The 24,660-nt window shown below is 46.5% G+C and overlaps 1 protein-coding gene across 1 annotated transcript in view; it reads right to left on the minus strand.

Annotated features, from left to right (window-relative positions):
* TMEM178B (transmembrane protein 178B) overlaps window positions 1-24,660 on the minus strand; it is a 393,873-nt gene that overhangs the window by 74,292 nt on the left and 294,921 nt on the right. The window lies entirely within an intron of this gene.

Raw genomic sequence — 24,660 nt, forward strand, 5'->3', positions numbered from 1 at the left:
TGGCTTCTAATCCAGAGCCCTCCGCAGAAGTGCAGCTGCTGCCAACACTCAGGCCTTTGAGCACTTGCTGCCTCAGGCCTCCCTCTGGCTGCACTAAGTGCCCGTAATAACAGGTTGGTTGGAGCCCGGATAATGACGGCCCCAAACTAGCCAGGGTTGCGATCTTTGTCTCCTGTAGTCGTCCATCTAGCCCACTCCACACCTGTCCTTCCATATCCAGGCCACTGCTCAGACCTTTCCTCTGACCCCGACTTTGTTGCTCTCACATCCTCTGATCCTGGACTAATCCTGGGCTCGCGAGGCTCGGCACCGTGTAGACAGAGCGTGGCACTGTACGGACGCAGCACAGCGTTTGATCACCAGGATGCAGCTCCAACATGACAGGAGAAACGTTAGCAGTCATGACAGGCACGGGAGGGAGGGAGGAAAGGAACTGCTGAAGAGCCCCAGCTCCCTGCTCCACAGAGCAGCGCAGACAGGCACCCACTCCCACGCGGGCAGACAAGCAGCCTCCCACGCTCCAGACAAGGGGAAACCAGGTAGCTCAACTCACAGGCACCTGCCGCTTCCTCCAGAAGCCCACCTACCTTCCACAGCAGGATGGAGTTTTCTCTCCCTAGAACTTTAATAATGACTGATACCTGAGGGCCTTGCAGCTCCTCTTTCTAACCCTTTCTCCTGGCACCGGTGAGTGCAGCAAAGTCCTGAAGGCAGGGACTCAGCCTCACGCTTCCCAGTGACCTTGACCGCCCTGGCGAATACCCTGCTCATGGGAGGTGCTCCACAGGTGTTTGCTGTTGTTATTCATGAAGGGGAAAAAAGAGCGAAACTGCTCTAAGGATATGCCTATGGCCATCTTTCCTGAGGTTAGAAAAAAATTGTCCAAGATTTGGAAATGGAGCAAAGGACTTGCTGTGGGTTCTTTTACTGGGTTCCTGGGATGTGTCCAGCTGGCTGCCTGGCCTTGTCTGAGTCTTTAGAAATGCGCACCTTGGTTTGATGTGCTATTTACTATTGATGAAGACATTTACCACTCTGTCAGGGTAGACCTTAACTGATAGCAAAGCAAAGGATTCCAGCCCACAGTCATGCAAATGAATATTGTCCCGTAGAGATGCAAATGATTTCCAGCCTGGAGGGAAGATAAGCCCAGCGCTTGCTGTTTGTTGCCCTGTGATTCATAAGCAGTTTTGTATCTAACCTAGTAATCTTAGTTCTTTTCTTTTTTAGGGCTGCATTTGCGGCAGATGGAGGTTTCCAGGCTAAGGGTGGAATCGGAGCTGTAGCCACCACAGCCACAGCAATGCGAGATCCCAGCCGAGTCTGCGACCTACACCACAGCTCACAGCAACACTGGATCCTTTAGCCACTGAGCAAGGCCAGGGATTGAACCTGCAACCTCATGGTTCCTAGTTGGATTTGTTTCCGCTGCGCCACGATGGGAACTCCTAGGAATCTAATTTCTTATTCTAGGATAGTTTAAGTGCCTTTTTCTATGGAACTTAAAAACCTCTGCTTTTCGATGGTTTTTGAATGAGATTTATCATCTTACTGGTTCCCTCAGCAATTAATAAATTGGAGGAGTTCCTGTCGTGACTCAGTGGTTAACGAATCCAACTAGGAACCATGAGGTTGTAGGTTTGATCCCTGGCCTTGCTCAGTGGGTTAAGGATCCGGCGTTGCCGTGAGCTGTGGTGTAGGTTGCAGACGCGGTTTGGATCTCGTGTTGCTGTGGCTCTGGTGTAGACTGGCGGCTACGGCTCTGATTCAACCCCTAGCCTGGGAACCTCCATATGCCGAGGGAGCAGCCCTAGAAATGGCAAAAAGACAAAATAATCATAATAAGTGGGATACATTTTTGAAACAGGTCCATTCTATTTTGTATGAGTGTCGTGACTTTAACTTTTTGAAAATTATTCTTTGACACTGGATAGACTCAGGAGCGCTGGGCTCCTGGGCTACAGCCATGCTGGATAATCAGCCATCTGAGACTTGGATTGTCAAGTCCTGTATGGGTCACCAGCCCACACTTTGGTTCCCCCAACAGTGCTTCTGCAGGGGTAGGGGTAGGGGTCTTTCAGAAGCAAGTGGTCCTCAGGCCTCTGGAGGTTTTAGGAGGGTAAAAGTAGGACACTGGGACACCTGGTCACCATCTAATCTGGAGCTAGAGCCAACAGGCCAGAGACGGGCAGCGAAACCATGTACCAGACCCTAAATCTTTGTGCTTTGAAGTGAAAGACCTCTCCTTTAGCCTCCCAAGCCTCCCCTCAGTCTCAAAAGGCTGACTCAAGAGTTAGTGATTAGGAAATACCATTATAGCTAAAAGCTAGTTAAAAGCATCTCCATTATGTTATGTCCTGCCTTGGCCCACTCAATTATTACTGACATTTACTTTCTTTTTTTGGGGGGTCCGCACCCATGACATATGGTGGTTCCCAGGCTAGGGGTCGAGGCAGAGCTACAGCTGCTGGCCTGCATCACAGCCACAGCAACTTGGGATCTGAGCCTCGTCTGTGACCTACACCACAGCTCCCAGCAACGCCGGATCCTTAACCCACTGAGCAAGGCCAGGGATCAAACCCGCATCCTCATGGATGCTAGTCAGATTTGTTTCCTCTGAGCCATGACGGGACCTCCTGATACTTACTTTCTAGTTAGAATTACATTGAAGCTAGTGCGTGGCTTCTCATCAACAATCTCTTCCTTGTTTAATTGCTTTCTTTTACTAATGGTTACTTTCCAGTTAAAGTTAATATTGCACCTAGTGTTTTCGTCTGTAATTGAAATACCGCCAAACCCCTCTTCCCTGTAAGCCATCTTCATTCCAGAGAGAAGATCAAAGAACAAGAACCCCCAAGACAGCCAGAAACCATCACCAGACCCACAGATGCCAGCTCTGACGACTCTGGAGTGATCTACAGATGAAGAATAAGATAGACTCCTTAATCAAGAACCCTGTCTTCTGAGTTACACCTGTAAAACCCCTTGCTCTCCCCTCTCAAGTCAGGACACAGTTTTGAGGCACTCGCCTGCTGTGTCCTCCTTTGCCTGGCAGACCAATAAAGCTGTTCTTTCTCTTCCTCAAAACTCTGTCTCTGAGACTTCACTGGCGGGGTACAGAGTCCACATTTTCGGCTACAGCAGGACCCACGTGTCCTTGCACGCTCTGTGCTTTTGTGCTGTCCCACCAGCGACTCTCTGTACAAAGACCACCTTCCCTGCTCTGGTCCCAGCTCAAAGGCTGCTTTCGTCTGAAGCCCTCCCTGACCACCACCCCCAGCCCCCAGGCCGAGGAGGCTGCCGCCTTCTCTGTGAGAGTTATGGAGGCCCTCGCTTTGCAAGAGAACTTAAATATCTTTTCTCAGAACTGCACGAAACTTTGTTCCAATATAAGCTGCCAGCTGCCTTAAGCCAGAGTATGGGTAAAAGCCACTATTCTGGGAATGGGTGGGTGTATTCCCAGCTTGGAACAAAGGAGAGAAGAAAGGAGGTTCTAGGAAAGACAAAACAGACTTGGAAAAGGAAGGGCACAGCCGATCCAAGCTAAGGCACCGTGTCCATCTCAGGACCCGAGTTGAAGCAGTGGCATAAGACAGAGAAACACAAGTGTGTGTGTGTGTGTGTGTGTGTGTGTGTGTGTGTGTGTGTGAAGGAAGAAGCCAGGGGCGAAGACTTCAGGGAGTTCAGGGCAGAGTGAACTGAAGAAAGGAGAGGGAGGGGATAGAGAAACTTTGCTGTGCTTCTGAAACGCCATCTGAGTTAATTTGCACCTATCTTTGTTCTTGTCATCTGGTGAAGACATGCACAAAAGATAAAAAATATCAGCAGTGAACTCACCCAAGCTGGGTCCACAACTTGAGAACTCCCAGTGTGTCAGAGTGGCCTGCCACCAGGAGAACCCCTACCATTGGGTGTATGATGACCTAGAGCCCATGTACGTCATGTTATAATTACTTGTGTCCATGCCTATAGCTTCCACTTGACCATGGACTCCTTGGAACAAATACCAGCTTAAGTTCATCTTTGTGTCCCCAGATCCCAGCACACAGTCCAACCACAAAGAAGACTGCTTAAAATTCCTGAACATGTATTTTGCTGCTCACTGAGTTGGGGTTTTTTGTTTGTTTGTTTGTTTGTCTTTTTGTGTTTTTAGGTCCTCACCCGCAGCATATGGAGGTTCCCAGACTAGGGGTCGAATCGAAGCTGCAGCCGCCGGTCTACGTCACAGCCACAGCAACGCCAGATCCGAGCCGCACCTGTGACCTACGTCACAGCTCACGGCAACGCCAGATCCTTAACCTACTGAGTGAGGCCAGGGATCAAACCCACAACCTTATGGTTCCTAGTCGGATTCGTTTCCACTGCACCACAACGGAAACTCTTCCCCCTCCCCCCTTGGAGAATATCTGTGCATTTCTTTTCAAATATAGCAAGGCAAGAAGGGGCAGTGAAAATCCCAAGACCCAAAGTAAAGACATTGCTTTAAAAAGGAAGGTAAAACAGGACATCTCTGGGGCCAGCAGAAGAAAATAATTCCTAGAGATGTAGCTATGTCCTGGATGATTTCGCAGCCTGGAAGTCATCTGACACTCCCTTTGATGCAGTTCAATATGCAGGCAAAGAAGGCCAACAAATGACATCTGTAAACCATCTCCCAATAAATGACAGAGACATGTCCTGGAAAACAGTATAAAACTCATTTCTTGGGGAGAAGCTCAGGAGTATCTAGTAAACCCCGTTAAGGCCCAATTACGCCAGTTACCTTCCTAGGACTTTTTTTTTTTTTTTTTGTCTTTTTAGGGCTGTACCCACAGCATATGGAGGTTCCCAGGCTATGGGTGGAATTGGGGCTGCAGCTGCCAGCCTACGCCACAGCCACAGCCATAATGGATATGAGCTGCATCTGTAACCTACACCACAGCTTGTGGTGACGCCAGATCCTTAACCCACTGAGCAAGGCCAGGGATCAAACCCGCATCCTCATGGAGATAAGGTCAGGTTCTTAACTCTCTGAATCACAATGGGAACTCCAGACATTTGTGATTTTAGGGAATGTTTCATTTCTGTGACCTGGGAAGAGAAGTTAGAAGGCTTGAGTTCTTGGCTCGATTCTGCCTTGGCCATGTCTCAGCTGATACATAAAAATGTGATTCTACCACATCTCATATCTCCCACGACCTTCCCCAAATGCTTATTCTGGCCACTGGAATGTGGTGCTGCCCCAGTCAGGGAAAGACTAAGGTCCAGGGATCCAGCTGGATGGCTGCCACCAAAATCCAGGACTTAATTTGGAAAAGCCTTCACGTGGCTGGGGCTGGCTTTGAGATGAAGTCAGGGCCCAAGGCGGGCTGCATGGTAGGTCCCTGGAGATAAGAAACAAGAAAACAGGAGGGAAGTCAGGACAGCGGAGATAAATTTGGTCGTAATTTGCAGTGATGGGAAACTTTTCCAAAATTAAAAAGGAAAAGCAAAGAAAGCAAACAGGTGCGGAATCTGTGCTGTCCGCGGATTCACCGAACGCTGATTGCAGCCTGCAGCTTGCTAATTTGGGATGAGTGGGGAGCTGCTGTGCTTTCCTCCTGATGAACATGCCCTTGCAAGCTTCACTCCTCTGTGCCCCTTCTCGAGAAATGTAGAAGGAGCTTCGACAATGATAAACAGTGGAGCCCCTTCCTGCTTCGGTGCCCTCCTAGCTTTGTGTTCTTGGAGAGGTCACGTCACCTTTCCACTTCCCGGGCTCCTCCTCTGTACGCGGAGTAGACAAGGGCTGCCTGCCTCACTCGCCAGCTCTGGGAGCTCCCATCCAAGGCCATCAGGACACAGCTGGCCGAAGCCTCCTGAAGCTGCTAGAAAGCATGGGATTCTCCATCAAACCATTCTCACAAATAATATTTTCTGCTCCCTGCCGAAGAGTCTAATTTGCCTCCCACGTGCCCTTGCAGATGGCTCCGTGAAAAGACCACACTGGCATCTGAGATGTTAAGCCTTGGAGAGAAAAGAAATCCTGCTGTGTTGGGGAAGAGGAGCTGGGGGGAGGCAGAAGAGGCAGGAGTGGGCAGTGGAGAAGCGGCGGTGCTGGTTTAGCCCAGGTCCCCAAGTGCGTATTAGCTCCTGCACCCCCCTTGGGGACCTGGCTCAAGGCAAGGGACTGGTCACAGCTGTTCCCTAAGCAGTGTAGCCAAACCAGGGATCCCTTTTGTCTCAATGCATCCAGATGACAGAGTCTTCAGAAGCAATAAGCATGAAGAAAGAGGTCTCCTCCTTTTCAATATGGGGACCCAGCAGTTAAAGTTACCCTTCCAGTTAGACTCCAAGACTTTTTACAAAGTTCTAGGCTGTAAAAGCCAAGCAAAGGTCTGGAATAGCCTGAAGTTGACCTTTGATACTGCCCTTAGCTCCAGTCAAAGGCTCTTTGCTGAATGCCCAATGCTAGGAAGTCCACCTGTCTAAACTGTGGTAGCTCTCCTCCAGTCTGGCCTTAGGGACCTCCCACCTATGCACCCACCTCCAACCTCCTGACCTTGCAGATGACCCTGACTCAGCGGCTGGTGTAGCTGGAGCTGGGCTCCTTCCCATCTGGGTCCTCCTTGCACGAGAACTGCTGGAAGGCTCAGGGGGAGGACATTTCTTTTCCTTCTGTTTCCTTTTTTGGCCACCCCACAGCCTGTGGAATTCCCAGGTGAAGGATCAGATCTGAGCCGCAGCTGGGACATACACCAGAGCCATGGCAACACCAGATCCTTAGCCGACTGCGTTCCAGCGCTCCAGAGATGCAGCCGATCCTGTTGCACCACAGTGGGAACTCCAGGACATTTCCATTTCTGTCCCTGGTTTGGGCAGATTCATTCCCAGGATTGCACATTACAAACTGGAATGACATTTCACATGGAAAGATTTGTAACGGTGTTTAGATTCTATATTACTCAGTACAGAAAGGTGATTGGTCTTTCATCTTTTTTTTTTTTTTTTTTTCCAAGTGAGAAAACCAGGGGCAGGGACTAAATGACTTGCTCATGGTCACAGAGGAAGTAGCTAGTGGCAGAGCTGAACTAGAACCCAGGGCTCCTAACTCCCAGGTCAGTTGCAGATGGGCTTTTACTCACAGGCTTGGCAACCTGCCTACTGTTCCTTGTACACTTTCTATCAGAAAATGTGTTCGGAGTGTCCCAGTCACCACACTGCAGGGAAAATTAGGGACAGGGCTCATTCTAATTGGAGACCACCAATTCCACACAAGATCTGTTTTAGGACTTGCAGGAGCGGTCGGACTCAGGGAAGTGATGTTACTCCTGCACCGACCTGCCCAACAGAAGGATCTTCATGCTGCAAGTGCCCTCAGGACTCAGTGAAAGTTGGTCCAAAAATTATTGGGGAGAGGAACCTTTTCTAGTCTCTCAAGACTATGTTTTATTTTTTTCTTTCTCATTGCACATTTTCTAAGGGAAAGAAATGGAACGAAACAGTGAATTACTATGATTTTGGAGAGGAAAAAAATTCCATGATCTCATACTTTAAGCACCAATTGACGTTCATCTTTTTTTTTTTTTTGCTTTTTTTAGGGCTGCACCTGTGGCATATGGTGATTCCCAGGCTAGGACTCAAATTGGAGCTGCAGGTGCCAGTCTACACCACAGCCACAGCAACACAGGATCCAAACGGCATCTGCCACCTACATCATAGCTCACAGCAACACCGGATCCTTAACCCACTGAGCGAGGCCAGGGATCAAACCCACATCCTCATGGACACTAGTCAGGTTTGGCACCACTGAGCCATGACAGGAACTCCCTGAAGTTCATCTTTCTTACAGCCATCAGCCATCAATGAAGGGCCACTGACACACGGTCCCCTCGGGGTGATGGTGGGGGTGGTGCTGATACAATGCTCATAACCAATGTTCAGTGAGGTTCATGGGACAAAAAAAAAGAAAACGAGTTCAATCTGGATGATGCTTTGTCCTCCTGGGCTCTCTCTTTTTCTCCCATGACTGCCAATCACGAATGTCTTAGGATGCTACTGTCCCCACACTGAATTGATGGGGGGGATTCAACAAGACGTGACTGGTAGAGACGACAGACGTGCTCTTTTCCCAATGCCATCTGCACTTCATCCTTCATCCTCACTCTGGACACCGACCTGCCTTGTGATCTTTTTCTTAGGATCACGAGGAATTCCGGGAGATGGCGGAGTGACTGGTAGGATGCATGGCAACTCTCATGTTGGAAGAATACCCTGGACCCTGAGCCTTGTCCCCCTGTTCTCTTCTTTAAGGTCACATCTGGAGTGACCTCTTGCCCCTGAACAGGTATGGGTATGATGATGAGGAGGGGAAGGCAGTGGTCAGCCTGAGGGCGGGTTAAACCTTCACTCTGTCGCCTCATTTTCCTGAGGCTCTATTTTCTTCTCTGTCACATGAGAGGTCTGGACCAGGCGAGCCCTGAAGATCATTCTTTTTTTTCTTTTCTTTTTCTTTCTTTCTTTCTTTCTTTTTTTTTTTTTTTTTGTCTTTTTGTCTTTTTAGGGCTGTACCCATGGCATATGGAGGTTCTCAAGCTAGTGGTCCAATTGGAGCTGTAGCTGCCGGTCTACACCACAGCCACAGCTATGTGGGATCCAAGCCGCATCTGCAACCTACACCTCAGCTCACACCTTAACCCACTGAGCGAGGCCAGGGATTGAACCCGCATCCTCATGGATGCTAGCAGGATTTGTTAACCACAGAGCCAGTACAGGAACTCCTGAAGATCATTCTGAGTCTCCGAAGGCAGTAGGACCAGGGACTTCCCTGTTGGGAGGGCACCTCCGTGATCAAGGGGTGCCTCCAGGAAACAGGCTTGGAGGGTGGCATGAGAGGTCAGGGCGGCGTGGTGGGTATTTGCCTCTTTTGACCTCCAGAAAAGAGATTCTCTTTCTTCCTTTGGAATTTGGGCAGCACATTCCTGGGCGATGAGGCACGCAAGATGGCAGGAAAAACCTAGGATCAGGGACAGGTAAGAGGTCCTGGCAAAGATGCTTCCTTCCCGGTGGGATGATCCACTCTTCCTCCACCTCTGCCTCTGTCACGGTCTTCACTCCCTCTCTGGGTGCTGGAGACCCCCCCAAACCTCTCGCTTCATCCTCCCGCACCAGGCACAGCCAGATGCCAAGCTGGGAGGAGCCCTGATCCCCATTCTGATTAGGAGGGTGAAGATAATCCCATTACCAGTAATAGGATGTTGTAAACATTCCGTCTCCACCTGTTAATTAGCACCCCCCCCTCCTCCCGAATATGAAGCGACGCTGCGTAATCATGGCATTTTGCGGGTGATGCTGTTTCTTATGTGTGGTATTTCGGTGGTTTGTGTGGGAGAAAGAATTAATTATAGCTCTCCGGCTCCAACCCATTCTGATCCCCCACCCCCGTCCTCTTCTCTCGTTCCTCTAATATAGAAAAAGCCATATATGTATAAATAAGCGGAGTAAACACACAGCACTCTTGCTGTTGACTGAGGAAGGGTGGGCAGAGCACCGAGCACCGAACGCCCAACTGGAAGTCACCAGACTGCCTCTGGTACCACCAGAAACCACCGCAGACCAACAGAGAGGACTCTATCCCTGGGTCTCAGCTTCCAGATCCCAAAACAGCAATAACAGGAGTCCCCATCAAGGCTCAGCGGTACCGAACCTGATTAGGATCCATGAGGATGTGGGTTTGATCCCTGACCTCACTCAGGGGATTAAGGATCCGGTGTTGTCCTGAGCTGTGGTGTAGGTCACAGGCAAGGCTTGGATCTGGCATAGCTGTGGCTATGGTGTAGGCTGGCAGTTGCAGCTCTGATTTGACCCCTAGCCTGGGAACTTCCATAAGCCGCAAACGCGGCCCTAAAAAGCAAAAATAAATAAATAAATAAATAAATAAATAAATAAATAAATAATTAAATAGTTCCCACTGTGGCTCATTGGAAATGAATCTGACTAGCATCTATGAGGATACAGGTTCCATCCCTGGCTTCACTAAGTGCGTTAAGGATTCGGAGTTGCTGTGGGCTGTGGTGCAGGTTGCAGACATGGCTTAGATCCCGAGTTGCTGTGGCTTAGGCCAGCAGCTACAGCTCTGATTCGACCCCTAGCCTGGGAACCTCCAGATGCTGTGGGTGTGGCCCTAAAAAACTAAAACTAAAACTAAATAAATAAATAAAATGTGAATAACAAACCAGCCCTGCTTATGCTCTGAGCTTGTTACGAGGATCAAAACAACAAAAGCTGGGTAACTATGCATTGCTATACACATAAAGCTAAGGACTTTTTTTTTTTTTTTTTTTTTTTTTGCTTTTTAGGGCTGCATTGCAGCATATGGAAGTTTCCAGGCAGGTCGAATCAGAACTGCAACTGAGGCCTATGTCACAGTCACAGCAAACGTGGGATCTGAGCCACGTCTGTGACCTACACCACAGCTCAGGGCAACACTGGATCCCCGACCAAGTGAGGCTAGGGATCAAACCCACATCCTCATGGATACTAGTTGGATTTGTTTCTGCTCAGCCACAACTCCTGAAGCTAAATTCTTAATAACTGTTCCATGCATCTGTGGAATCCCTTCTATAGAGTCTTCTGGAGCATATCTGTAGCCAGGCTTCTCTGGAAACCTAACTAAATGGAGGAACTCAGATCAGAATTATTAGACACAAGTAAGTTGATAGCGGTGGGGTGGCTTAGGCAACAGGAAGCCAGAACGAGGGGGACATCCATGGTGTGAGAAGCAGCAGGGGATGGTGGGTAGACAAGGATAAGGTTCACGATAACGAAAGGTCAGAGGTATCCCAGGTGGGCCCAGAATTTGTGGGGTGCACACATTTAAAGCATGGGATGAGAACTTAAAGATGGGCTCAGCCCCTGGGGGAAGTGCAGAGTAGAGTGGTGGAGGAGGCCTGGGCTGAGACCCGGCCGAGGGGGGATGTAATAGATACACTACAATTGGCTTCATCTGCATCTTGGAACCAGAGAGTGTGTAAACAAACCAGGCAAAGAAGAAAAATGGAAAATGACGGAATTTGCTCTAAATACCGCAGATCTACATTAACAGGGGTGTTGGAGAAAATAAGAGCTGTGGCATGCGCTGTACCAGGTGCCATGGACATTATTCTATATGGGGTGGGGGGGCAAGATTTGGCTTCTGTGATCAGCCACTGCAGAGGGTGAGGCATTTTTATCATTTCTAATCCCCTGCACAGCTCTTAAAGTAGGTATTAGGACTGATCATGAAACAGAGGCTCCGAAAAGCTGCTATCTTTTGAAGGCCACACAGCCAGTAAGGGGCAGAGCTGGGATTCAAACTCTATGTGACCCCTGAGCCTCCTCTCCTGTCGGACAGGCCCACTTAACTGGGACATGAGGAGACCGCCTGTAAACCAAATTCTCTTTTATGCCGAAAAAGAAAAGTTCTTTCATCACACCCATTTCCTCCTAGAAGAGCCCAACCCGCGTCCATCCTGGAAGCTGGGGAGAAATGTGCTGAAACTACTAAGAGTTGGGCTGGGAGCCGACAACGACAACGATGGAGGTGCTTGGTTTTTCCCAGGTCTTCTGCAAGGCGCAGAGGATGCTACTGCGGAAGTCAGAGAGAAAAGCCTTGACTAAAGTGGGCAGAATCCATCTTCAAACACCACCCACCCTCCAAAAGGCAACTGCACATCCAGGCAGCAGAGCTCACCATGATTTATTGAGACATAAGGAGGACCTTCCTACAACATGTCTTATCTTTAGAAGTTTTAAAAAAAAGAACATAAAGTCATAGAGGGTAAACACCAAAGAATGAAGCCATCCCTTTGTCTAAAGAGAAAAAGAAAAATTTTAGGGTAATAAATTCTTCTTCATTAAGGCAAAAAGCATGTCTTTCTACTAATTCCCCTGAATGGAGTGGGCCACATCCAAAAGTCACTTGTCTGGTCCGCCCTTGCCGAATCCACACGCGACGCCCATAAGAGAAGCGCGTGTGTGGCCTGTGACAACCACATAACAGGAAAAGCAGCAGGAAGAAAATCAAGGTTGTCTTCAGAGTGTGAGGGGTCTTTCTAGGGGAGAGCTGCCTACTCCTGGGAGTACGGGCTGCAGGCATGCCCATCAAGTCTTAAGGTGGGAGGGCTTTCCACGAAGAGGGACAGGCAGGGCTGGAGCTGAGCCCTGACCCCACAAGGCTGAGGAGATGAACCCTTTCCCTTCTCTTGACCTCTTAGCCACACCCCCTCACCCCCAACTCCTTCCAGACCTTTCAACTCCTGCCTTTTCCTGGATCCCAGCATAGACTGCACCTTGCCCTCTGGCCTGAAAGCACCGATTCTGTAATTATTATACCTCTGTAGGTTCTCCTTCTCAAATGCTTTATATTTCCTCTGACGCCTCCTCACTGCTGACTCAAGAGTCTTCACTCACTGCATATCCTGCTGACTCAATAGCAGATGAAGGATTTGGGAATTCTTGGCTTTGTGGTTATCTAAAGATAGAGGAAGGATAGAGGAGGATAAAGACTGAGTCCCCCCAGGGGAGAGAAACTCCCTGAAGCCCCCTGGCCACAAGCACTTCCCCCAAAGAGGAGAAAATGAGCATCTAAACATACCACCAGTGCCCAGGCTCAAAGTGCTGGAACTGGCCAATTATTTACTTTGAATAACGAGGCTGGGAGATGGTATGTGCAACAATTCTGGCAGCTTGGTAATGACTCACTACAAGTCTTTTGTTCAGACATGTTGAAAATTGGGTGAGAGTAGATGCCAAATGCCAACTCCATTAGAATTTGTATCGGGTTTGTGCCAGAGCAGGAAATTCCCTCTCCAATGTCTTAAATCCACCCCCAAGAGTTAGATAACAGCCCCGAGGAAGCCAGAAACAAAATGCTGCTGTCCGCCACACCAGATTTCAGTTCTGATCTTCCCTCTCCCTGCTCAGAACCTCCAGCCTCTCCCTTCCATCTAATGGACAGAGTCAAGGCCTGCCATCTGACACTTAGCCACTGGATTCTGATTTGGAAAAGGAAATCCAACCACCAAAGACAGGTGCCGGACAACTGTGGACATGAGACTATGAACCAGGCATGAGTGATGTTGGAAAATTATTGTTCGTTTTGCTGACTGTGATAAAGGTAATGTGGATATGTAAGTAGCCAGGGGTATTTAAGGCCATGAAGCCTGAAATTTACCTTGGCATAGTTCACTAAAAGTCAAACATTTTTGACTTTGCTAAAAGCCAACCATAGGTAGACAGAGAGGAGAGAAAGACGAAGTAAATATGGTAAAATGTTAGCACTTGTTATATTCGGGTTGTGGACCTATGAATGTGGCCTGTTCCCTTCGGATATGCAGAAGTAAAAGTTTTCTTTCAGGGGAATGAGTAGCAGAAATTTATGTCTGATATGGGATTGACAGCTAAAGGCTAGACTAGAAAATGATAATCTTTGCCTCTCAATCCTAAATATAAGTAACATCTCTAATCAAATGGCATTCTAGGACCAGTCAGTTTCAGACTTCTGTTTTGAATCTGAGAAGTTAGTAATTGCCTTTTCTTTCAACTTTTGTTAATATTTAAAATGTTTCATAATAAACATGGTATGCCAGTTCCTAAAAACATCAAACAAGGAATTACCAGATGATCCAGCAATTCCACTTCTGGGGATAAACCCAAGAGAAGTGACAGCAGGGACTTGAACAGCTATTTGTACACCCATGCTCATAGCAGCATCATTCACAACAGCCAAAAGGTGAAAGCAACCCAAATGTCCATAGACAGATGAGTGGATAAACCAGTGTGGTATATTCACATAGTGGGATGCGATTCAGCCTGAAAAAGGAAGAAAATTCTGACACACGCTTCAACCTAGGTGAACTTGAGGATGTTGTATTGAGTGAAATAGGTTGGTCTCAAAACAACAAACGTGGCATGATTCCACTTATCGGGGATACCTAGTCCAGACAATTCACAGCAACAGAAAGGATAACAGGGGATACCAGTTTCCAGGGAAGGAGGAAATGGAATAGTGGTTCATGGGTGGAGAGTTTCAGTTGGGAAGATGGGAAGTTCTCGAGCTGGATCAGGCGATGGCCACACAGCAAAGTGAATGTATTAAATGCTATAAAATGGAAGGCTGACTGTTTTGAAACCACACTTCAAAAAGGGCTAAAATCGGGAGTTCCCGTCGTGGCTTAGTGGAAACAAATCTGACTAGTATCTATGAGGATGCCGGTTCAATCCCTGGCCTCACTCAGTGGGTTTAGGATTCTTGGCAGTGCCGTGAGCTGTGGTGTAGGTCACAGATGTGGCTCAGATCCCGAGTTGCTGTGGCTGTGGTGTAGACAGGCAGCTGTAGCTCCAATTTGACCCCTAGTCTGGGAACTTCCACATGCCACAAGTGTAGCCATAAAAAAATAAAAAAATAAAATTGAGGTTAAAACCCTTCCAAATTCTGACCCAAGCGATCCCGTCCTGTCCTTCTCTGCTGTGTCTTGTCTGAAATCTCCAGAAATATGTGTTTGCTCTTAAATACAAAAAGAGTGCTCCGATTATGGCCAAGGCTGAGTCCACTGTGTATGTAGCTCATCTGAGAGTCTCAGCAGAACGACTAGAGCATAAACTTCCTTTCAAGGAAATATGAACATTAGAAAGGTTAGGGGTCACGTGGGATGGAGAGGTAAAGGTCAGAGCTGGGAAATTATGATCCTACCCTCAATCCCAAGCTGCTTATAAAATTTCCAACCTAATGACATCTCAGGATGGGCCAGGCAGTTTGAGGATTTCTGGCTTTGAAAACCTGAAAACCCAGGTAAGCCAAATTGTAATATGTAACGTGTGTCCTTAAAACCCCAGTAGGAGGAGTTCTCATTGTGGCTCAGCAGGTTAAGAACCCAGCAGGTTAAGAACTTGACTAGTATCCATGAGGATGCAGGTTCAATCCCTGTCCTTGCTCAGTGGGTTAAGGATCCTGAGTTGCTGTGGCTATGGCAAAGGCCAGTGGCTACAGCCCCGATTTGACCCCTAGCCTGGGAAACTTCCAATATGCCACCGGTCCAGCCCTAAAAAGATACACACACCCACTCCCAGTAGGATACCCACCATCAGAGCTGAGAGTGAGGCTGGCCCCCTTGGAGATGGAGAAAGCAGGCAGAGAGCTCTGATTTCCCCAACAAGTGAAAATCCCTTCATTCTGAGAGGAAGCTGACCTCCCCCGACCAAGCCACAGTAAAGTACTTTTGTGGAATAGGACATAATACATAACTATACAAATAAGCACAAATTTGCCAGTTGAGGACAGAAACCACCGAAGCTCGTACGTAACAGCGAAGTGTGCAGCTGGGGCTTACGGCCCACGGTGCACGTGATGAGGAACACGTGACCGCCTCCTGACTCCGAAGGAGGAGTATTGCCCCCAATCCCAAGGACGCAGGAGGAAGGTGGCAGAGAAAAGGGAAGGTTTACCCTTTCTTTTCTTTTGTCTTTTAAGGGCCACACCTGCAGCATATGGAGGTTCCCAGGCTAGGGGTTTAATCAGAGCTGTAGCTGCCAGCCTACACCACAGCCACAGCACAGCCGGATCCTTAACCCACTGAGCAAGGCCAAGTACCAAACCCGCAACCTCATGGTTCCTAGTCAGATTTGTTAACCACTGAGCCACGACGAGAACTCCAGGTTTACCCTTTCATTCAGTTTTGGCTTGCCCACCCCCATTCTCTCCTTTAAACCTAAATGCTTTTCTCGTATTTGTTTGAAGGGAATTTGAACTTGAAAAGAAATGGATTTGAGTGTTTGAAGTATTTTCCGGAGAGAAGCTAAAATGTCTTTCAGTAATAATTGCTCTGGCCTAGGACAAGATGTTTCCAGCTTCATTTCCGAAGGTGCTGCTCAGTTCCCAAAGCAGCTGTGTTTTTAAAAGAAGAAAAGAGTTCCCATTGTGACACTCTAGTAAGGACCCAACTAGTATCCATGAGGACGCGGGTTCGATCCCTGGCCTCGTTCAGTGGGTTAAGGATCCGGTGTTGCTGTGAGCTGTGGTGTAGGTCACAGACGTGGCTTGGGTGGGGTGTTGCTGCTGTGGTGTAGGCCGGCAGCTGCAGCTCCGATTCTACACCTAACCTACACGTGCCGTGGGTTCGGAGGGAGGAAGGGAGGAAGGAAGGGAAGGAGGGAAAGAGGAAGGGAGAAAAGAAAGACAGAAAGACAGCAAAAAGGAAAAGAAAAAAGAGAATCGCTTGCTGTTTTCTAAGGATCCCAGGCAGAGCTGAAAGACAGAGGTCTCTGGAAACATCCTTTATCACCAGAATCTCTGAATGACTCCTGGTTCGGACCCAAAGGTTTCTTGTAAAACCATAGACCCTGCACGATTTTCTCTCTTCAAATTCACTCAGCCAACCCTTAACAGTTAATGCCTCCAACGCCGATCAAGGACAGTTTTGAAAGCAAACGGGAGTGTCACTCTATTGATGACTCTGGCAGCGAGGTGCTGCCTAGCGACAGCTGATGTAACTGGGGCGCTCCTGTGTTGTTATTGGCAAATCAGAGATCTTAAGATCCTGGGAACACGGGGAGTTCCCACACTCACCCACCAACCCAAGCTCTTAGTGGTGAAAACAACAGCTCTCACAACTGTTCCTTTTACTACACCCTAAGCATATGTGTACAGATGCATCTTTTTTTTTTTTTTCTTTCCCCCAATTAGGCTGTAAATGGAAGTCCAGGCCTGGATATGACCCAGTTTCAAAACCAATTTACTAGAGAGACCACCCCATGGGGATCCAGACAGGGCTATTAGGAGGGGAGATAGGACCTGCTCTGGCAAGCTGGTCATAGAGAAACAGACACTCTTTCCCTTTTACCTTCTACACTAACCATGAAATTGACAGAAGAGAACCCGGAAGAGCTACAAGTTTTTTACTATGAATGTTCTATTTATATCTCCTGGACCTAGTAAGAGCAGTGGCATCAGGAAAAAGTGATAACTGTCCCAGGACAGTAATTTAGCTGCATCTGTGTAAATGATGTATTCAAAACATTTGCAATTCTGTTTCTTTTTTTTTTTTTTCCTGGCCATGCCCATGGCATGTGGCAATTCCAGGGCCAGGGATCAAAGCCGAGCCATTAGCAGGAACAAAGCCAGATACTTAGTCCACTGTGTCATAAAGGAACTCCACAATTCTTGGCGGGTTTTTTGTTTGTTTTTGAAAGAAAAGACAGTGTATTCAAAATACCTAATAATCAATAAAACAAATTAATATCAGTAAATGTATACGCTGCTATTTTACTTACCATCTCTCTTTTTTTGTGTGGTTTTTTTGGTTTGTTTTTATTTTGTTTTTTAAGTTTGCACCTGGAAGTTCCCAGGCTAGGGGCTGAATCAGAGCTGCAGCCACAGGTCTATACCACAGCCACAGCAATGCTCTGAGTCTTGTCTGTGACCTACACCACAGCTCATGGCAATGCTGGATCCTTAACCCAGTAAGTAAGGCCAGGGATGGAACATGAATCCTCATGGATACTAGTCAGGTTTGTTACCACTGAGCCACATAGGAATTTCTTTTTTTTTTTTTTTCTTACCGTCTCAAATTAAAATTTTTTTCTGATTTTATTGAGTTACAGTTTATAATTAAAAATTATATATAAAGATATACAACTAGATAATATGATATACATTGTGAAATATTCACTACAGGCAAGCTAATGAACATATCCATCACCTCACATAGTTACCTTTTTTGTCTTAAGATCAAACCTTTTAGCAAATTTTAGGTCTACAACACTCTCACTATGTCACATGGTCGTACATTAAGTCTCTGAAATCTATCTTGCATAAAAACAAATTTTTTGACTATAATCTCCCAATATCCCCCTACCCCAGCCCCTGGGAACCACCATTCTACTCTATGTTTCTATGAATTTGACATTTTTAATTTTAATTTATTTTGATTTTTTTTTTTTTTTGGCCCCACCAGTGGCATCGGGAAGTTCTTGGGCCAGGGTTTGAATCCAAGCCACAGCTGCAGCAACACCAGATCCTTAACTCACTGCACTGGGCCAGGGATCAAATCCCACCTCCACAGCCATCTGAGCCAGTGCAGTCAGATCCTTAACCCAGTGTGCCACAATGGGAACTCTGAGTTTGACATTTTTAGCCAGACTCCACCTATAAGTTAAATCATGCAGTATCTATCATTCTGATTCTGGTTTATTTCACTTAGCATGAGGCCTACCCAGTTTATCCACGTTGTCACAAACAGCAGACTCTCTTTTTTTTTTTTTTGTCTTTTTGTCTTTTTGTTGTTGTTGTTGTTGTTGTTGTTGCTATTTCTTGGGCCGCTCCCGCGGCATATGGAGGTTCCCAGGCTAGGGGTCGAATCTGAGCTGTAGCCACCCGCCTACGCCAGAGCCACAGCAACTCGGGATCCGAGGCATGTCTGCAACCTACACCCCAGCTCACGGCAACGCCGGATCCTTAACCCACTGAGCAAGGGCAGGGATCGAACCCGCAACCTCATGGTTCCTAGTCGGATTCGTTAACCGCTGCGCCACGACGGGAACTCCTCTCTTTCTTTTTTAAGGCTGAAAAATAGCCCACTGAACATTTCCTTTATCCATTCATCTTTCAACAATCGTGTAGTTTGTTTCTGTATCTCGGCTACATGAAGAACATTGCAGTGAAGAAGGGAGTACAGACATCTCTGAGATGCTGATTTCATTTTCTTTGGATACCCAGAAGCGGGAACACTGGATGAACAAGGTAATTCTATTTTTAAGTTTTTGAGGAATCTCCCTACTGTTTTCTGTAATGGCTGTACCGATTAAAAGGTCTATAATTCTTTTCATTTATTTATTTAATGATTTTTATTGTTTCCATTATAGTTGGTTTACAGTGTTCTGTCAATTTTCCACTGTACAGCAAAGTGGCCCAGTCACATATACATATGTGTGTGTGTGTGTATATATATATTCTTTTATTTTTTATTTATTTTTTCTTTTTTTAATTTATTTTTTATTGCTATTTCCCCCAACACATTTTTTTTCCCACTGTACAGCATGGGGACCCAGTTACACATACATGTATATGTAATTTTTTCTCCCATTGTCGTGCTGCATTGTAAGTATCTAGACATAGTTCTCAGTGCTACACAGCAGGATCTCACTGTAAGTCCACTCCATGAGCAATAGTTTGCACCTGTTAACCCCAAGCTCCCAATCCCTCCCACTCCCTCCCCCTCCCCCTGGGCAACCACAGTCTATTCTCCAAGTCCATGATTTTCTTTTCATATACACATTCTTTTAATTCCTGACAGAGCTTTCAGGAAACCGGAGTATTTGATTTTCACTCATTGTGTGTTTGTGTAGATCTTTGGAAATGACTGAAAGTCTTGCTAACTCCTACCTAAATCAGCCCCAAACTCTGTATGAAATGTCCAGCATTGCAAAACTTCAGAAGTTTTGGGGCCCATGAAACTATTTCTCATCAGCCAGGAAAGGCTTAACTGCCAACTTGAAGTCATTATTCCTCAAGTCCTTTTTAACTAACTCCTCACCGTTCCTAGGATTAGGTTTCCGCTATTACGGAAGGATCCTTCTGACTGGTGGGAAGGGGCTTCGGGTCAGGGAGCATAGCAACCCCAGGAGGAAGAAATAATGCATCTGCTTCCCTGTTGTTTGGAATTCAGCGCGAATCAGTTAAGGTGATGAGCCTGCTTTTCACCTAAAGAAAAGTGGCTCAATTGTTAGGGAGTTCACGGTTGTGCTCAGAGCAATCCAAGTGGTTGTATTAGTGCCACCCTCCTTAAGGGAGAAAGGCAGGCCTCTAGTTATCTTAGGCAAAGCCCTCCACCTGCAGCCTGATGGATATGATGGGGGCAGGTTCTTCTGGAGTGCCTACCGTGAGCTTGGCATTGAGCTGGGTCCAGGGAATCCAAAGGCACACCTGAGAAGCCTCCCGCTGCCCTCCAGGAACTTTTATGGTTACTCAAACTGTAATAATACTGTATGAGTAAGGAAGGCTTCTTCTGTAGCAGGAATGTCCTCCACAGGCATCCAGAGGTACCCCAGTGCTTCAAGGAACACAGCCATATGGCCACGAAAGCACATACCCCAAAGAGTCAGCTGGTGAAAACCTAAAGGGATGTGTGGCTGAGCATCTTCAGCAAACGACTGAAGGTGAGTGGCAGAGGGCAGCGTTCAAACAGCAGGTAATGGCTTTCTTCTGGAGCGGAGTGGCCAGGAGGATGACCATGGGAAGGTAGGTGGAGGATATGCACGAGTTAGGGGTTGTATGACAGAGTAACAGAGCAAGAGGGGGTGGATGAGAGGCCCAGAAACGGAACGGTTGTGGGTGAGCCATGTGGCGATGGGAGACAAGTCAGGCCAGAGGGAAAAGCAGCAGGAGGTGGTGGGTGGGCAGAGGGAGTCCACGCCACTGGGCGACAGGGATGGGTGAAGACGTGCAAGGCTTAACATTTTCCCTTTATTAAAAAGGGGTCTGCTAAATATAACTTTCCTCCATGAAAATCTCTTCTAAGTCCTAGCTGACCGTGGTGTAAGAAAAGATGGGCCTGGGGAAGGTTTCATCTGTCGCCAAAGCCATTTTAGGCAGAGACGAACGTCATTCTGTGGTTTACCTCTGACCTACATACATTAACCAGAAATAACACTTGGATCTCTAGGAACTCAGAAATAGGCTGTCTTCCCCTGACTGTAATAAGTTATGAGGACTAGTGATGAAGGGCTTAGGGGATATCAAACTTTTTCTAAGCTGAGTGTTTCAGTTTCCTTGTCTATAGAATAATATGTACTAGGTATTTTGTCTAAAGGAGTTACTGCAGAAATACAAGGAGATGGCGCATGGAAAGTGTTTAGCCTAGTAAATGCTCAATAAAACCACACATTATCTCATCATATTCTGAGGTTCTCTAAATTCTGTCAAAACTGGTTTTATCTCCCTCCAAGCAGGAGGACTGTGAATGCCTTGAAATTGGGTGCAGAGTTTACATCGTAGGAGACATGCCTGCATAGCTTGCCGTTGATGTCCCATCCCTGGGAACGGCCTCATGCTACACAAAGCAGATAAAAATGAGCACCCCAGGAGTTCCCTTGTGACACAGTGGGTTAAGGATCCTGTGTTGTCACTGCAGCAGCTCAGGTTGCTAAGTGGAAATAGCCAGGTTTAATCCCTGGTCCTAGAACTTCCACATGTTGTGGACTGGACACGGCAAAAAAAAGGAAGGGAGGGAAGGAGGGAGGGAGGGAAAAGAAGAGCATCCTGCCCTCCTGGTACGGCTGACTGATTTGACTCAAGGTAGGCAATTCTCTCTCCTGGGATTTTGAAATTTGCAGCAGATAGAGACACTGGAGGTTATTGGAGCTGAGTCAGAAAGAAGATCCCCCAACCCCGGGACCGCTCAGGCTCCAGACCTACTCTTATCTAGGATGCTTCATTCAGGGAATGGTTCTGAAGCATCTGAAAAGTTCCCAAATAACCCTTTGTACTAGAATACTACCAATAAGTAGATAAGATTTATTTAGTTATTTAACTGTTTTTAAAATATTTTTTTGTCGTGCCTCCAGCATATGGAAGTTCTCAGGTCAGGGATCCAACCCACACCACAGCTGTAATCAGAGCCATGGCAGTGATGCCGGATCCTTAACCTGCTGAGTCAGGAGGGACCTCCCAGATTTTTGATCAAGTCATCACCCAGGAGACAAAGGAGCTGGAGGAAGAAAGAGATAATTAATTACATCCATGACAACTCAAAGCCCAGAAGATGGGGGCAAAGCTTTGAAACCAGTTCAGCCCCTCAAAACCCCTGTCCAAGTCTTTTAGAGGCCACCTGCCCATGGGGCTCAAGGTTTCTGGTCCTTGTGACTGTGATAAATGGATGCTGAAAGGGAGAGGAGGGTTGTGGGAAGTCCAGAGCCTCAAAGAAAATCTTGTCACCCTTCAGTGGTGTACTGAGTTCGCAAGAATCCCCAGAAGAAGAGTCTTTGTAATACAACAAAGTCCTGGGGAGGCTGAACTAGGAATTGAAAGAGTTTTGGTTTTAGCTGAAGGTAGTGTAGAAGGAAGGGGCATCTTCTAATTTGTCAGAGAGGTGCTCTTGCAGAGATGGGAATGGTGCTGAGGAACCGATAACAGCTATTCCTCAGCTCACCTAGGTTAGGGATAAGTAAGAACAGCAGGTGGCCAGGGAATAACAGGAAGAGTTTTAGTGATGTAAGTAGGATTTATGCCTTGAAATATGACTGAATATGAGCAAGGCAGACAGGTAGGGCTGGGTAACAATGTGCGGTTGAACCCATAACAGAAAGGATTATTTGACACACTGTTTGCCCACAGTTAAGTAAGCCCTAATGGGGTGCTTTTGGGACTTAGACGTCTTAATCTATGAGTGACTTACGAATAGAGTTAGCTCAAAGTTATTTTTTATATATGTCTTTATATAAAAGTGCAAATGGCTGGGTTGAGTACTTATTCTAATGCAAGGTTTTGCTTACATAAATTTAACCCACCTGTGAGGATGCGCCTAGAAAGACCATTTGATGGTAAGAACCATAATTATGTGTACAGAGCTCAAGGGGTGTGGCTCAGCATTAAGGGCTGCTCATGCCATGGATTCTTCTGTTTTCATAATGGACACACTGTGAGTGCTAAAAAACTGGCATAATTAAGGACTTTGAAACATCAGGAACAGAGTCACGAGATTTATACTGAAAACCATGAAAAGTAATTAAGGAAATTTCTTATTGGTGGAAAGAAATTGGGAGATATTTTTAAGGACCCATATAAATTAGGACAGTCACTTAAAATTAAGAAGGCTTTGGATTTAATTTTGAATTCAGGGATTCCCTAATGAACTTAGAAAGAAGGCTTGTTTTGTCTGGGAACAAAGAAATGTGGAAAGAATAGTAGAACAGTACTGGCATGCTCCATAAGGGGCAAAAATTATGCTCCATCAGGGGGAGACTAATTATGTATGATGGATTTCCACACTACATAGATTATTACAATACTAGATGATCAGTGAGATCTCAATTAAACCTGACCTGCAGAAAGTGGTGAGAAAATATTCCAAAACAGATAAGCATACAACTCAATAGAAAATAAACATAACCCAATTTTAAAAATGGGCAAAGGACCTAAATAGACACTTTTTTTTTTCCCAAGGAAGACAAAGAGCTAACAGTTACATGAAAGGATGCTCAGCATCACCAGTCATCAGAGAAATGCAAATCAAAACCACAATGAGCTATCCCCTCACACATGTTAGGATGTCTATTATCAAAAAGACAAGAGATAACAAATGCTGGTGGGGACATGTAACAAAGGGAACGCTTGCACATTGTTGGAGGGAATGTAAATTGGTGCAGCCATGATGGAAAACAGTATGGCAGGTCTTCACAAAATTAAAAAAGAACTACCCTATGATCCAGCAATTCCATTTCTGGGTATATATCCAAAGGAAATTGAATCTTTATCTTGAAGAAATATCTATATTCACCTAAGTGTCCAATGATAGATAAATGAAAAAAAAAATGTGGTAAACACACAGACACACACACACACACACACACACACACACACACCCCTTCAAAAAGAAGAAAACCTGCCATTTGCAATAACATGGATGAAGCTGGAGGACATTATGCTAAGAGAAAATAGCTGGAAAAAGACAAATACTGCAGGGTATCACTTATCGAAAATAAGATATTCGGAGTTCCCGTCGTGGCGCAGTGGTTAACGAATCCGACTAGGAACCATGAGGTTGCGGGTTCGGTCCCTGCCCTTGTTCAGTGGGTTGAGGATCCAGCGTTGCCGTGAGCTGTGGTGTAGGTCGCAGACGCGGCTCGGATCCCGTGTTGCTGTGGCTCTGGCGTAGGCCGGAGGCTACAGCTCCGATTCAACCCCTAGCCTGGGAGCCTCCATATGCCACGAGAGCGGCCCAAGAAAAGGCAAAAAGACAAAAAAAAGAAAAAGGAAAAAAAAAAGAAAAGAAGATATTCGCAAATTGGTGGGGAAAAAAGAAAGAGGATAGTAAAAGGGTACAAACTTTCAGTTATAAGCTGAATAAGGTCTGAGCATCACAGCATGGTGACTGAAGTTGATAACACTATCAAATAATTGAAATTTGCTAAGAGATTAGAACTTAAATGTTCTCACACACGAAAAGGTAAATATGTGAGGTGACAGATGTGATAATTAACTCAGAGGTGGGATTCCTTTCACATTGTTTATATACCATCATGTTGTACACTTTAAATAGCTTACAATTTTTTTTGTCAATTACATCTCAGTAAAGCTGGGGGAAGTTCCAAAAATAAATAAATAAATAAATAAAATCCCAAACCCACACGTATAGAAAGATAAGCAACTCTACCAGTGAACAGTCTCCTCCGAGTGTTAAAGATAAAAGCAATCCCAAGAGTGATGGTTCAATGCTAGTGTGAGGGCTTGAGCAGCACAAAGGAATGAATCAGGGCTGGACTGCCGCCTCCTCCCCTGGGCCAAGCAATGACACAAGCTTAGGGCAGAAAGATGAGTTTGTTTTTCAAGCTCCCGAGTTTCCAAGGGGAGCAGGTTGGGGAGGATAGGACCGTGGTAATAAGGGTACCTGAAGCATAGTAAGGTAGGTAAGGAGCCATCCATGGATTCCCATGGCCAGGTGTTGCTGTGAT

Source organism: Phacochoerus africanus, chromosome 16, assembly GCF_016906955.1.
Source record: "Phacochoerus africanus isolate WHEZ1 chromosome 16, ROS_Pafr_v1, whole genome shotgun sequence".
Lineage (NCBI taxonomy): Eukaryota > Metazoa > Chordata > Mammalia > Artiodactyla > Suidae > Phacochoerus > Phacochoerus africanus.